Here is a 17,368-nt window from a genome sequence, read left to right on the forward strand (position 1 = left end):
GCTTTAATTATTAAGGAGTGCCAAAAACACGTCAACACACTGCAGGGCGCCTGGGTGGCTCAGTGGGTTAAAAGCCACTGCCTTCTGCTCAGGTCATGATCCCAGGGTCCTGGGATCAAGCCCCACATAAGGCTCTCTGCTCAGCAGGGAGCCTGCTTCCTCCTCTCTCTCTGCCTGCCTCTCTACCTACCTGTGATCTGTGTCTGTCAAATAAATAAATAAAATCATTAAAAAAAAAAAAAAACCACACACACATCAACACACTGCAGCTTTCCCCACAGTGCCTTGCTGTGTGATTTCTGTGTCTCTGTCTATATAAGCCTCTATATAATCTCCTTTCATTATATATCTTGGTTTCTGGGCCTGCTTCTTTCTGACCTCATATTTAAGTTGCCTGTTACATTTGGTCTCTTCTAGTCAACTTTCCCAGACTCTCTGCAGTTTTGCTCCTGAGGTCTGATTTTCATAGTCAAAGACAGTGCTTTTCCTTTACTCTATCACATCAGTACTACCTTGCTTCATTCTATCAGAAAAATGCAGTAACAGAAAGGTCAAGGTCTTTTGAAAACTGCAAGACTTAGAGGCACCAGAGTGGCTCGGCCAATTAAGCCTCCCAACTCTTGGTTTTGGCTCAGGTCATGATCTCAGGGTCCTGAGATCAAGCCCTGGGCCAGGCTGCAAGCTCCGTGGTGGAAGCTGCTAAAACATTTCTCTCCCTCTCCTCTGCTCCTCCCCACCACTATGCTCTCTCACTCTAAAATACATACATAAAATGTTAAAAAAAAAAAAAAAAAACCTGCAAGACTAAAGTTATATCTTAACAAAGTTAAGAGCAAAGAAAACTTGTATGTTCAAAGCTTAAAATCACTGATTTAAGAGAGGCTGAAATGATAAGACAACATTCAAGGAAATAGCAATATAGCTTTATATAATAAACTAAAGTTCAGTAGCATATAAAGCAACTTTATAATACCATTCATTCCTTAATTATAGAATAGATATAACTGCCAATGATACTTTATCATGATCTACATTCCTGATAAATATACTATAAAAACATAACAAATTTCAAATAACTTTTAGTCAATCAGGTGATGAAGAAGAAACTCAGAAATGAAAATAATGATGGTGATGATGACGACACATGTAACTAAGCTTTTATTAAACACTTACTGCTTGCCAAGTGCTATGCTCAGTAATATAAACACACCACCTCATCCAATCAATCCTCCCAACAGCCACAGGACTGCAGTACTATTATTCTTACTAATATGTTAATAAGGAGGTTGAGACAGACCTGGCTTGCCCAGGTCTCACAGACAATAAGTTCTGTCCGTTCTATCTGGCAGAATGACTTCTGAGCCTGCAGTAGCAATACTAATTCCTAGCATACGTCATCAACTACATGTGAGCCCAAATAAAACAAACTGTCCTAAAATAGCATCAATAGTGAAAAAGAAACAGAACAATGAGATCTAAATCTTGAGAACTTTTTCTATTTTACCTTTAAAACTCTGTGTGACATTCAGAGGTATTAGCCACTTTGGATGCAGATAAGGAAACAGACAAATTATTTGTCAAATGTAGTTTTGGGGGTTTTTTGGTGTTGGTCCTAACTCCTAATTCCAAGTCAAGCACTCTTCTCCATAAATGAATTCCTGAGTAAGTTGCAAGAAGAGCAGTATCAACAAATGGCAGAGAAGCACCCAGTGAAACAGATCTCTTACATCTACAAATACGCATTTTGTCCGAGATGAGACAACTGTTTATCAAATTTCAGTAACAAAAATATAGGGAAATGATAAACTTGTGGTCACTTAACACATAGAATTCCTTAAGTTATTAAATTTTCAATGGGTGAGATTCTTAGAACTAAAATTTGGTCTTAATACCCAATGAATATATCCAATATTATAAATAAGTTAGGGTTAATTCAAACCATTGTCCTGAAACAAGTTCTAACCATTACTTCTCAATTGTACATCAATCATTTCATTTTTGAAGCTACCATATACCATGACATAAACATATTAAGTCAAAATATTTCTCAAAATTTGAGAAACCACTTTTGTATCTGATTAGTTTCAGATTAAAACCAAAAAACACCTGATGAGTCAGTGCTCTGTGAAGTTTAAAATTATGTTCTAATTACAGCATCTATCTGAACAACAAAGTAATCCTGTAACATGAAACATCAGACCACACTGACTGTACCAACCCCTGCTGATAATCTCTTCTAATTACACATTCGTAGTCAGGCAAATGAGTACAAGACTTCTGCCCCTACTGTGCTCTTAATGTGAAAGTTCGTATGTCAAAACTTCCAAGAAAGGAATTCAAAAGTGTTACATATTTAAGCAAACCAAGGTTCCAATGACACAATGATGAATATGCACATTTGAGAGACAAAGCTTAAACATATAACTACCTCCAACTGTATACACAATCTTAAATTAGTTTAAGAAATATTCATTGAGAAACTGGACATAAAGTGGATTTCACATAATCTAACTGCTCACTCTAATTATAATGTTCCTCAAAAATTTTCTTAGCTTGAACTTGAGCCCAGCAACAATCATATTTTTTTTAAAGCTTTACTTATTTATTTATTTATGTATTTGAGAGAGAAAGAGAGAGAGAGAGAGAGAGAGAGAGAGAGAGGCAAACTCCCAGCTAAGTGAGGAGCCCAACAGGGGCTCTATGCCATAACACCAAGATCATGACCTGAGCCAAAATAAAGAGTGGGATACTTAACCAATTGAGACACTCAGGCATCCCAACAATGGTATTTTCAAAGCAAATTATTTTCTAGTAATGTATGAAGATTAGAATATGTTTATATTCAGTTTGTTGAAGGTACCTCCAGGAAATTTACTAGGAAGCAGGCATTCAACAAATGCTCATTAAGCAAAATGAGGGGTGTCTAGGTGGCAGAGTCAGTTGAGTGTCCAATTCATTTTAGCCCAGGCAGTGATCTCAGGGTTATGAGATCAAGCCCCCCACATCAGGTTCTGCGCTCGGTGTAGAGTCAGCTTGAGATTCTCTCCCTCTTCCTCTGCCTCCCCCACTCACGCTCGCTCTCTCTCAAATAAATTAATTAAGCACAATGAAACAATTTACTAAATTTGAAGAACTTTTACTGTTTTACATCAAATATTTTCCAAGTTAAAAACAAAAGGACTATTCTCAATACTTCTTCACAAGAAACATCTATTGCCTATAAACAATACAAGACTGTCAGGTACATCCCCCTTTCCAGTTTTCATCTAGTATTTCTACTAATTTAAGTGTATTTCTACTAATTTAAGTGTATAATGACCCTGTGTCCAAAATAAACTTATATATCGCCAATTATGGCCACACTATGGCCAAAGTACATTGGTTTCTTCCAATGACAACCAAAAACTAACAAGATATCTCTAGATCTGAGCTGCTAGTATGCAGAAATAACTCTGGATGTGACCATATGGGAAGCTGAATATGACCCTAACGATGCCACAGTGAAGGCTGAAAAGACTGAATCAAAAAAGTGTAAAGAATTTCCCATAAAAAAAAAAAAAATTTTGTCCCATTAAAAAAAAAAAAGAATTTCCTACAAGAACAATTTCACAGAAAAATGATCAAGTGATTTCCTAATTTCATTTCCCAGCAAGTTTAAAAATCAATGGCTGGGTAATGATTAACAAAAACAGAGAGGAAAGAAATAAAGAACAATCAGGAAGTTCTTTTGGAAACTTGGGACTCAGTTTCTATGACTAACAATCACCCTTATAAAAGGAATTACTGCCCATGGAAGCATGAAATACTTCCTCAAAGCATTAGAATCCTTTTGCTATTCCTATGTGAAATTTTGTATACTGCGTTTTATTCTCTTCACTATCTAGTACATGTAAGAAAGAATTATTAAGGTATAGAAAAATAGTCATTTGTTATAAAAAATGTTTTAAAATATTAAAGTGGAATATTTATTTGCTGATAGTACACGAAGAAAAAAGTAAAAGACTTAACATTTCTACTTTTTTTTCCCCTCAAATCATCAAAATCCCAATTTCAAAAATCATCTCTTAAGAAAATCTTCCCCACGTCCTCTCAGACAGGATGTTTCCTGCTATCATTTTCTCATCTGACATGGTAAGTCTGATTTTAATTACTATCTAAAAGGCTCCAAGAAGTCTAAAATCAAACTCCCCTCCATACTCCTTGTAAGGCATTGATCACAGTTAATTCCCCATAACTGTTCAACTTTTACTAGAACACAGCACGAAATACAAAGACAAAGCCATAGCTGATATTATTAACAAAAGTAAACATATAAGGGCCTCATACTCAGCATTTTATATCCTACAAAGTTAATTCTTTTAAAGTCTTAGAAGTAGGTATTATTATAAATCACTTGTTTCTCACTGAAAAAATGACTTACTTGGTGCTACTCAGCTAAAGTGACTGCTGATCATACAATCTGCCTTCCACACAACAGTATGCTACTAAGTAAGAAAGGGCAAATATAATATTTTAAAACCAAAATAACAAAAATATTAGTTATTTCACTGAAAACAATATAAAGAAACGAGATGATTATTCGGACAAGGCCACCTACAGATTAATTTACTGGCTTGAGCAAAGATCATTCCCAAGTCCAAGTATGATAGCTTTAAGGAGAGAGTTAAGAGAGTGACAAAAAATATGGTTCACTGTTACAAAGGTACTTTTTCCCAAGGGAATTTATTTAGACAATAAATTTTACAGACATTTAAAAAAACACACAATTATTTTAGAATATGATTTTTAAATATGATTTTTGAATATTCATTTGCTGATATTCTAAGGAATTTATGACACTCTACTTTCTAGCTGTTCAGGCAAAATACCTGAACCTTGGTGTCCTCCCTGTATAACAGAGGTAAGTCTAGTACTTGACATCACAGGACTAGAATGAGCTCTCAGCGTGCTGTTTGTACAGAAGAACACCAAGCATCTCATCCGATCTATGTAACTGATGTTACTGTGGTTCAAAAGGACAGCTATCTACAATCTAACAGGAATAAAGGACTGTAGGAAATGACACGCACAGGACTGCAAGAGAATGGACTGAAGCGACTTCAGAGAAGGGACTGAACAACAGCAAATAAACAGGTAACTACAGGTTGTAATTTAGAAAAATAAAATCAGAAGGCACTTTGGGGATCAAGAGTACCACCTTAACATAGCCTAATTTTTAATTAATTTAATCAATAAAAATAGATTAAACATTAAGTAAAAACATGAAATTATCTTAAAATAAAATTTTTATGAGAAAGAAGCTCAATAAGGATCCACCTATAATCTCTGGGGTAGCCGACCAAGAGAGCGCTCAGCTATTCAAGGCACTGAACTGTCTTCCAATCAGGGTTTGGAATTGGAACAGCATATAAAGACGACTACAGTTTCCCAGAAAAAGGAATAAACCATGTCTTTTCCATGAGCTCTATACGAAACAGACCAAATTCCTCTTACTGTTAAGAGGAATTTATTAAAAATTAATGAAACTGAAGAATGAGTTCAAATACTGCTTCCGTAATTTTTTCCCATAATCCCCTCAAAATTCACCTCCCCCACTTTTTTTTCCATAGAATTTCATGGTTCTATACTACTACTTAATACTATACTTACAGATAGTCCTCTGTATCAGTACACAGAGTAATAAGACTCCAGAGAGCTAAATGGTTCCTTCTCAGTTTTTGTATTATTCAAATACATTTAAAAATGCCTAAATAAGAGTTTGGTATATAACCAGTAGCTGTACATTTCTCTGTTCTAGTCTGCACAGATGTGGATTTGTACTTCTTTTACAAGGTTTTCATCAGTTTTTGTTGAGTATTTGACATTCTATATATATGTATATTTTATCAATGGAACAACAAATCACATACAAGTATCCTACTCATTTCTCAAGATACATATGTGCTACTCTAATGAACACAATACAAATTTACTTCAAAAGCATCACTAAATTCAAATTAGTATTTTTTTAATCATTATACATTTGCTTTACTCACTACTATGTTTATATATTAGAAATCATTTCCATAAAACATCTGGAAAAATATTTTGTGTACAGGAAGCATTTAAAAAAATCTGGAATTAAATTTCTGCATTATAAACTTAAAGGAGCATGTAAATAAAATATATTGGTTAAATGATCACTAAACTCCTAAGCCATATGGTGTTTTTTTTGTGCCTTGTACATGTGTACTTTTCTATGTTAGGGAAAATCATTAAACATCTAAAAAATTCAATTTAAGACCTATAAAGAATAATATCAACTAGGCAGTATCAAAACAGAATATTCCACCTCTCCTCTGTGATTAAAAACATTAAACATGTAACTGAAGTAAAAATACATATTCAAAATAAAAAGATCAATGAATAAACTATAGTCACAAGGAAGTAAAGGTTATCTTGAAGGATCCACATACAGGTATGGCCTGTCTCATTTCTTTGGAAGCCAAAGACCATAAGCTGAATGTTATACAATAAGGATTTTCCAGAATGTAAGAGAACAACAGCACGTGGTTTGTTAGGTTTCAGTCCTTGAGGACTGAAAGAGGAAGAGCAGCTCTATTATTTGTAGCTATTACTTTGCAATGTCCTGTCTGTCCAACCTAATGCTACTATGGACATTTACAGCATTCCTACTGCCTAAACATTAATTCAGCCTCCTTCAGGTAATCTTGAACCCATCGGTGATAAGCAGGATCAAAAACACAATTGTCTCTAATACAGAAATGCATACTGCAGACCTCTACTGCCATAACTGAACTTCAAGACCTCTGGTAGGAAAAAAGGAATATGCTTTATAATTGTTTTATATTCTATGGTCCTGAGCATCTATCAAGTATTCATATTTATTAACAATAAGTGGAGTGTTAAGTATGCTCCAAACCCTAAATCAGCATTTGGTCATTGTGTAATAGAGAATAAAAAGAACTGGTTAAGTAGAAAGACAACAAACACGAAGGTCTCTCCCTACCTCAAAAAAGTGAACAAAGACTCAAATGCCAGCCTTATTTCAGTACCTTATTTCAGTTACCTCTGTGACCTGAGCAACTCATCCATATATTCATTTATTTACTTAGTAAGTATTTTAGTTTTTTCTACTAAACAGAAGGTACTTTGGTAAACAAGGTTTATGACACCTAAGTGGACAGACATACAAGCCCCGAAGGAGCTCACAGGCTAGGTAAGAAGACACATGTGAAATAAGTAGTAACGAATAGCTATTTACTTACAATTGAAGTGACAGACACCAAAATTCACTTCCAAAGTACATATTACACTTGACTGATCTAGATTGTTTGGTCAAATAACTACCTCCTGAAATAGTATTTCCTCATCTGTAAAGGTTACAAGGTTAGAAGGATTAAATGAACGAAAGGACGTTAAGACAGTGACTCAGTTCATAGTACCTAATATTTTACTATGTACCTCCTAGTAGTATCCCTACTCCCTTCCTAGATTTTCCTTAAAAGATGACTTTTTAGGTAATATGAATTCCACTGCCTGTCATTATGTTAACATAACCAACTATCAAAGAAGTCCTAGTTCCTCTGTAAGGAAGCCCCAAAATCAAAGCCACAGTGAAAAATAATAAAATTAATTAAATTGAATGAAATAGCAATTAATCAATGATTCCTCTACATTAAAAAATAAAGATGCCCACCCCCAATCACCTGGGATATTTTATTCTTTTCATGACAAGAACTTTCAACCTTGGAAAGTTTGAGAATTAAGATTAGAATGATAACAGTCAGTTAAACCAAAGTAATATTAATAGTCGGTTTCTTTTTTCTTTTTTTAAGGCTTTTATTTATTTGAGAGAGACAGAGAGAAACAGACTCCTCACTGAGCAGAAAGCCCAATGTGGAGCTTGATCCCAGCACCCTGAGATCATGACCCAAGCAAAAGGCAGACACTTAATGAACTGAGCCACCCCATGGAGGCTCTGTGTTTCTTATCTACAATACTTGTAACACTGATGATTATTTGGTTAAATCTCTTAACGTTGTCCTGATTTCAACTGAAAAAAAATATAAATAGGTATCCATAACACACCCCAGAGATTATCAGAGCAATGAGTCAGAAGCATTTGTATTTTGAAAAGCTCTCCAGATGGTTCTAATGCACAGCCAGGTGGTAGCCGGTGTAAGAACTGTGAACAGCATACCTCTTATTTCTGGTTAATAGATGACATGATGTCTGATGGTGAATAAAAGTATAATACTAGATTGTTCAAATGATTAATGTATTAGGAGCAGAGTTCTTTTCCTAATAATGCCAAAGTATTACATATTTAAACTATCACCTATCTACACTTCTCAGAGGATAAAAAGCAAAAATAACTTTACCTCATTGGCAGAACTAAGTGAATTCAGGGCTCTCCAGGTCTACATTTCTCCTGTTATACCTCCTTTATCATCCAAAACCTATGAAATCCAAGACTTTCTTCTAATCTTATTAAAATGTGGCTAACAAAATAAAGCTATAAAAAAATGACACCTTTCTAATAAACCTCCAGGATAATTTGATCAGCAAAATATAACCATAAAAGTGATACAGTTACTGTAGGACAGTGTATTATGTAATACAATTTTCCTTTTCCCTTAAAGATACTGAATTATTTTCATTTCCTGTAGGTACTTGTGAAAAATGACTGACCCAGAATAAGACTGCCATGTACATCCAAAGATGTAAATAAACTGAAAACATTTTTAAAAAATTATTCTTCAACGATGTTGTTACGATGACTGGAATGTGTTTCAACAGTCTGAACACACGTTAAGTGGAAACACAACAGCTAACAGCACCTTTAAACACTTGCATCAGATAGGTGATGGTCAAGCAAAAACAGGGAAAAATAGGATAGGGTCTGTTACCTTTTGTTTCTTTATTAAATGTCACTCTGCATGTCCGGCATTTTAATGGGTAAAAACAGCTTTCGAAATGCCTTCTTCATGAATTACAGTTATTCAGCCAACACATGTAATTTCCCTAAAAACTGTTCAAAAAATTCCTGAACTATTTACTAACTCTAAACCTGGCCTGTTACACTCATGACTCTTTACTGTTACAAACTTTTATATATATTTATATATTTTATATTTTATACATTATCCAATGTTATAATAATGTTCAAGTTAAACGTTATGCATTCTTTTGTTACTTTTACACTCTACTGTAATTCCTGAGAATTCACCTACCTCACCAAAGAAAGTTATGATCTCTGAACAGAATAAAAAATAAAAGTTCAGAGAATCCATGTTTTGTTTTCTTTATTAAAAATCATTTTGAGCACGCTCAAGTTTCAGAGACATGGAACAAAAGTACAATTCTTAAATTCCTCTCTCTACTGTCCACTGACATCACTACAGCAATATAAATCACAAAGCTATTATTTGCTTCAAAGTCTTAATTACAGCTTTAAAATATGTTTCATCAGTGACCAAGGAAGTATTTTCAGTGACCAAGGAATGGTGCACCACTTATCCGCTAGTGATGAAAGACTTCTCTTACCTCCAGAAACAAGATTTGCTTAGACAGAACACCTAAGTCCATGCCTTCAGAATAACTTTGCTCCACTTTCTCTCAGCTAATTAAGGAACAGATGTAACAGATGTTATTCCCCATCTAACTGAAATATGAAGGTAATGGAAACATTTTCTGAGGTATAAAACAAGCTTTATAACAACCGCATGAAATCATTGTTAATGGTTATGAATTAAGTTATCATTAATAATTACCATGGTTAATTTTGAGAATGAGGTTCAATTTAAATAATGTTAATAGTAATCATTATAACTGAAGAAAATATCTCTGAAAATGACCACATATACCTAAAGATTTATCAACGGCCTATATTATAAAACAATCAATACAGAAAATACTAAAGATAACTCTTTCCTATTCAGTAACCATGAACGATAGATATCATCAACCTTATTTTACAGATGAGATTTAGTCAGAGAAAGTAACTTGTTACAAGTCCTCCAACCAGTAAGTGAAAGACCTAGAACAGAAATGCAAATCGGACTTTTCTTTCTCATGTCCTCTCCACTACGCCACACTGGAAGCAACATCACTCGACCTTTCTCCATGTCCACATGAAATGTGAAAGTATCTCTGAGGCCCATTTCTGACAAGCTGTCTCCGGAGCTCTTCCACCTTGAATTTCTGAAGTCTTCGGATTCTTACCGATGACACATTTTATAAGGCAACCCTATATCTATATAGCTCTCATCTCTTCATTTCTGCTATGGGTTAAAATTCTACTTAAGATTAGGATTCTTGCCCAATGTTTCTTAGGATATTCTTCATATTCAGATGTTTATTTAGTGAAATGGGAGAGAAAATACCATGTTCAATAAACATTAACTCCATATACCAACCCTAGTTCAGCTCTCTAATTTTATCTACAAAGTAGGACATGTAACAATATACCCTCCAAGTAGACAACACCTGGAGACTATTTCCATGCTACTCTTTAAAGAAAGCATTAAAAAAATAAAAAACACTAAACAAATAAATTCATGCAGCCATAAAAAATGCAAGCTTGGGAGTGCCTGGGTGGTTCAGTCAGTTGAGCACCCAAGTCCTAATTTCAGCTCAGGTCGTGATCTCAGGATAATGAGATCAAGCCCCACGTCAGGCTCTGTGCTCAGTGTGCAGTCTCTTTGAGGTTAACTCGCTCCCTCTGCAAGTTAGGATAATCTCATTGATGAGCAAGAGATAAAAATTTGGATATTATTAGAAGATATACAGCTGTTTCTAGGAGCTCCCTCTCACAGCTCCTCCCACTCACAGCTTCATGCTCTCTCACTCTCTCAAATAAATACATAAATAAATAAACAAGTAAAATCTTTCCAAAAGAAAGCAAGCCTCTGTGAATGCCTACTGCATTTGGGAGAGCCGTAAACAGCTGAACTGTGGCTTCCTAGGCTTACCATGCCAGATCTTCTCACTCAACTATAAAACTGACATTCTATGGGGGAAAAAAAGAACTTACATATCAAATTAACTTTATTTTCTTTGAAAAAATAGAGCATTTTATTCTAATTTTTCCATGCAGAAAGAACTGATTTTATTTTAAGCATTTAGTTGAAACTATTACACAATAAATGGAACACTAATCCTCAAAAGTCTACAGCTCATAAACTGCAAAGAATTTATCTACTACGTATACAAATTTGACTTAGTAACACTTAAATTTGGGGCACCTGGGTGGCACAGTGGGTTAAGCCTCTGCCTTCGGCTCAGGTCATGATCTCAGGGTCCTGGGATAGAGCCCCACATTGGGCTCTCTGCTCAGCAGGAAGCCTGTCCCCCCCCCCCCACCCCTCTGCCTGCCTCTCTGCCTACTTATGATCTCTGTCTGTCAAATAAATAAATAGAATCTTTAAAAAAAAATAAAAAAAAATAAACATGTTGGATTCTTATTCAATAAACCTGCTGGAAAAAGCAGTTAAGATAGGGAAAATGAAAAGCCTTCTTTTTATTTCATCAAAGCATTAAGGCACATTGAAAAGGCCATAAACTCCCAAATTTAACTAGATACAATACTTTATGATGAATTTTTGGAAATACTCCATCTTATCCAAAAGACCTTCATATTACTAGATTGCAAGCAACAGAGCAGAATGCATATACATGTATCGTGTATGTTATGTGTATGCATACATATTAATAAACCCAGAAAGATATGAATCTCATTTTACCCTAATATCTGAGAATACAATTGGACTTTTTTTTTTAAGATTTTATTTATTTATTTGAAAGAGAGATCACAAGTAGGCAGAGGCAGGCGGTGAGGGGGGGGGGGGAGCAGGCTCCCCGCTGAGCCGAGAGCCCGATGCGGGGCTCAATCCCAGGACCCTGAGATCATGACCTGAGCTGAAGGCCACCAAGGCGTCCCTACAATTGGACTTAGTTACAATTTAATCATGAGAGGAGTCTTTGAAAATAATTCCGTATATAAATGAACAGATTATCATAATGAGGTGAGATTTGAGAAAGGTGAAAAAAAAAGTGAAAAGTTTTGGTCACTTATGAACAATCAATTGCTAGACTAATTTTGTACTTTAAACAGAAAACAGTAACTATATATGCCCTCCAAAAAAATAAGTATTCAATATTTAGAGTGCCTCTTGATAGTTTAATAAATTAGACACAAAAATCTCTTGAAACTCCATCTCACATACAGAATGACGTATCACCATATCACCATGGGTTAAGGTTCCCTTTTCAAATTATTCTATGTGTAACAAACACATTAATATTTTTAAACACTGAAAGTACCTAGAATAATAATTAAAAATTGGACTCTGCACTGATTCCCTGAGCCCCAGTTCCTAGCTGACACATGTATACTGCTCTCTGATACAAAAGTTTCAAGTCTTCCACCAGCATCCTTGAAACTGTGGTATAAAGCTACCCTCTTAGCTTATAAGTAGGATAAAAAATTCAGACCCTTTGCTTTTCTTAACAACAATGTATATTAAACTTGCACTGACTTGGGGGGAAAACTAGGTTATAATAAAGTGCTCCTTTAAAAAATGCTACATCTCCAACATTCCTGGTTAGATTACATATGGCAAGAGAAAGATGACTGAGTAAAAGGATGACAGAACTGTCTGGAAAGTTCTTGAAAATTAATTATTTGCTTTTTCACTTAGATCACAGAATATAAGGAAAAGACAGAATAAGAAAATCTCTATATAAATACAGATTCTACATAAATAACAAACTTTCTGTAAGTTTATTTGGTTACTTTCTTCACCTTGGTGGTACATAATAGTGCTGCATTTAGTGACATCAAATTAGTTCTGCCCTTTATTTTTAATCCGTTTTTGTTGTTGTTTATCTATTTTGTGCATTTTCAAAGAAACAGCTTTACTTTTGTGAATCATCAACATTGAGCAACTTTACTATTTATTAAATTTTGCTCTTTGCTTTACTTCTTTCTTTTCCTTTGCTTTGATCTACTTCACTGTTATTTCTAGATCCTGAAGTTAAAATGTCATTTATTGTCACTTATTGTCAACACTTAATTTCTAGGTGATTTCCAGCTCAATTCCATTGTGATTAAAAAAGCACAATGAATTATTTCAGTTTTCTGAACTTTGGTGAGGCTTTATTAGCCAACACACAATTCTGCAAAATGTTCCACATACACTTTAAAAGAATGAATTACATCACTGTTGGGTGCAATGTTCTTTTTGTTGTTGTTAACGAAGTCAAATCTGCTAGTTGTGTTGTTCGGATCCTCTACATTCTTAATTAAGTTTTCTTTTTGAACGGTTATTTAGATTATACTAAAATTATGACTGTGGATATGAGTTCTTGTAGTTCTGGTAAGTTTTATTTAATATGTATTTTCAACCTATGCTATTTGGTATATACAAATTTAAGACCACGATCTCTTCTTATTGGGACTGACCTTGTATGTAACTCAAAATTTTCTATATAAACAATCAGGAAGTCTGGTAACAGTATTACTTACTTCTTCCTTTCCCATATGCATGCCATTTTTATTCCTTTTTTGTTTATTGCACTTGCTAAGAAGTTTAGTAGAAACTGGAATAGAAAAGGTGAAAGCAAACACCCTTGGCTTGTTCATGAGCTTAGGAAAATGCCGTGAGTCTGTCACTGTGGAGTATGATGCTGCTACAGATATTTTCAGAGGTGGCCTTTATCAAATTGAGAAGTTCCCTTAATTTTAAGTTTGCTAGAGATTTTATCATAAAATTTTGTTCAAATACTTCTTCATAATCATAAATAATCATATATTTTTTAAAAATTATTCTATTCATATGAATTGCATTAATTAATTTCTAGATGTTAAACTACACTTGCATTGCCAAGATATATCCCACTTGGTACTGATGCAGCATCCTTTTTATGTATCACTGGATTAAATTTGCTAAAATTTCATTTAGTTAGAAATACTTTCTAATTTTTCTAATTTGTGACATCTCTTGAGCAATGGCCTATACAGAAGTATACTATTCAATTTCCAAATATTCTGGGATAATTCCATTTCAGCCAGAGCTCATCCTCTGCATAATCTGCATAATTTCAATCTTTCTACCTTTTGGTCTAGCAAATATTTTAATACTGGTGAATGCACCATGTTCACTCAGTTGTCAGTTGTAGTGTTTTATAAACACCATTAAGATCAGGTGGCTAATAATAATGTTCAGATCTTCTAAGTCTTACATGATTTTTGGTGTCATTCTATAAATTGATGAGGAAAGAGTTAAAATTTCAATCTGATCATGGAATTATTTCTGCTTTTTAGTCAATTCTTATTTCATACAGTAAGTGGCACTGTATTAAGTGAATGAATAAACAGTATTAACATTTATGATTACTTTTAGGTCTTTCTGAGAAATGACTTTTTATCATTACAAAATGTCCCCTTTACCTGACAGTTTTTTCTCTCTTGAAATCTATTTTACCTGATATTAATATAGTCACTCCAACCTTCTGTTTACTGTTTTCTTGCTCTTTTTTAAAAAAAGGTGTATTTGATTGGGGGGGCGGTGCATACACACACCCATGTGCAAGAGTGGGGAGAGGGGCAGAAGAGAATGTCCAAGCAAACTTCCACTGAGCAGGGAGCCTGACGTGGGGCTCAAGGCTGGGAGCCATGAGATCAGGACCCAAGCTACATCCAAGAGTTGGACACTCAAGCAACTGAGCAACCCAGGCACCCCTCTTGCTGTATCTTTTTCCACCTCTTTACTTTCAAACTACTTCTATCTTACTACTCAACTTTTTCTTCCAGAAGCTACATAGTTTAGAATAGCTACATCTTCATAGTCTATAGCTGTACCTTAGTTTTTTTAATCCATTTTGGCAACCTCTATCTTTTCATAGAGGTGTTTCTTCACTGGTATTTACTGAAATTATTGATAAAATTAGGTTTGGATCATCTACCAACTTTATTATTTGCTTTCTATTTGTAGCCTGTTTTTGTTTCTCTGCTTCCAGTCCCAACTTTTAAAAATACACTAGTTCAATATATTTTTACAATTCCACTTTAGTTTTCTCCAGGGTATTTTTATCCTCTACATTATGTTTTCAGAGGCTGCTCTGAGGGTTACAATATAAATCTTCAACTTTTCAAGGTCCACTTATGATTAACATTTTACAACTTCACACAGTATGTCGAACTTTGTAACCGCTACTATGAGGTCCATGTTTACACATACGAAAATTTAAAATCCACATGACAGTGTTATTTTTTCCTCTTTAAACAGTTATGTGTATTACGAAGAAACTAAATGGAAAAACACCCATTTCTCCCTACAAAGAAAAGTCTTTTCTATTTACCCAGGAATTTACCACGATTGGTGTTCATTTCTATTTCTAAGTAACAAACTTTCATTCTGCTCTTGCTGACCTTAAGTCTGAAAAATTCCTCTTTAGCTTTTCCACTATGCAGGTTTTATTCTTAGTTATCTTTTATTTCAAATGGATTTATTTCATCTTCAGTTGAAGATATTTTCAATGGCTATAGAATTCAGGGTTCACAGTATTTTTCTTTCAGCATTTAAAAGATATTTTACTTTTCTCTGGCCTCCCTATTTTCTGAGAAATCAGCCATTACCTCTATCATTGCTCCTATATATGTAGCGTTTAATTTTTCTCTTGCTGCTTTAAGGATTCCAACAGTTTTGCTCTAGTGTGCTACAGTGTGGTCTCCTTCATGTTCTTTCTCATTGTTACATGGTAAGCATCCTGAAGAATCTGTAGATTTATATCTTTCAACAAGTTCATGAAATCCTCTGCCATCATTTTTTCAGTTCTTATTGTTTCATTTGTTTGCTCTTTTTTACGGAACTCCAATCACACATTAGATAGACCATTTGACATGTTATTCCCTTTACCTCAATTTTTTCCTCTCCCCTGTTATTTACAACAGTTTCTATTGCTCTGCTCTGTCTTCAAATTGGCATACTCCTTCCTCAGCAGTTAAATCCATCAGTAATTTTTTACATCAAATACTCTATTTTCAGTTCCAGAACTCCCTTTTCATCTTCTCTATTGTTTCTATTTCTCTGCTAAGATTTTCTATACTTTTGTATCTTTTCTTACTTTATGAGAAATACTGTAACAACTACTTTAAAATACATGTCTTATTAGTTTTGACATCTGGAGGATGGGCTCAGTGGACTGTCCTTTGAGAAGGTGATTAACTTTTAAGTTTTAATTCTGAACTATATGCTGATTTTAGATTTTTATCTTTTGAAGATCTATTTTTAATTTAGTAGGCAATTAGTCTTGATTCAATTCAGAACTACAAACTTCATTTCTTGGGTCTCAGCTCTGGTCTTAATTCAGACCTTTAGCTGAGATCCTTTACGTCTGTTCTATGTGTGTGATTTAGGAGTCAGCAAGAATTTGGGGATTTCTTCTCCTCTTTTCCTTCCCTCATGTAAATTCTGCCTATATTCATTTCCCAGTGCCTTGGAATAGCCTTGTATGATACAAATGGTAGCCTTCTGCAGAGTGGCTTTCTGCAGGTGAGTCAGTCTGACAGGAGTTTGTTCATTCATTACTGGAAGCAAAAGACCTCAAGTTCTTATTTCAAAGCGCCTTTTCTTCCAGAGGGGTGGTGATAATCCAGTATTCAAAAACAGCAGACAGCTCGGCCCTGGTTACAGTTCTGTAACTCTCTCCTTCTTCCTGCCACTAGAAACATTTCCTAGGTGGTAGTCACTGTATTTAGCCTCTATTCACACATGACACAGCCCACCCCAAAGCCCAGTTTACTTCTGTGAAATTGGCTCCAATTCCCATTACTCATGCTCAGAGTCAATATCCTGTCCATCTAGCCCTTAATCATCCCAGAACTGAGTGAGTCTTCCATAGTCCTTGCTTACAGCTATGTGTTTCTGGTTCACAGAGGGAAAAATTCACACATATTAGCCAACACTAGTACTAGACAACATAAATCTTAAAACACAGTACTGAAGAACTAAAATTATATATGAAAATGGAAAATTAATTCAACAGTAGAGATGAACAGCTCTAGTTAATAACTTGAATACAAGACACTAAGGGAAACACGAAGCATTCCTGAGTCTCTGGGATATGCCAAAGGCACTGTGCACGTTCCAGAGAGGATTGCACTCTGAGAAACATTCTGTAATCAAACACAAAAATGTATTAGGTGACTGAATGGAGATAAAAGATTAGTATGGGATTGATGGGAGTACAAAACAACTAACTTCCTTTGAATACATTAATGAAAACTTAGAAAAGGATTTGAAAAATCCAAATGGGATCCAAAATCATAGACTAGGCACTGGGGAACTTTGTAGAGATCACA

General features: G+C 34.7%; 1 protein-coding gene across 8 annotated transcripts in view; it reads right to left on the minus strand.

Annotated features, from left to right (window-relative positions):
- QKI (QKI, KH domain containing RNA binding) overlaps positions 1–17,368 on the minus strand; it is a 160,396-nt gene that overhangs the window by 56,535 nt on the left and 86,493 nt on the right. The window lies entirely within an intron of this gene.

The sequence above is a fragment of the Mustela putorius genome, unplaced genomic scaffold (assembly GCF_011764305.1).
Source record: "Mustela putorius furo isolate JIRA1106 unplaced genomic scaffold, ASM1176430v1.1 tig00000450_pilon_pilon_pilon, whole genome shotgun sequence".
NCBI classification, from domain to species: domain Eukaryota; kingdom Metazoa; phylum Chordata; class Mammalia; order Carnivora; family Mustelidae; genus Mustela; species Mustela putorius.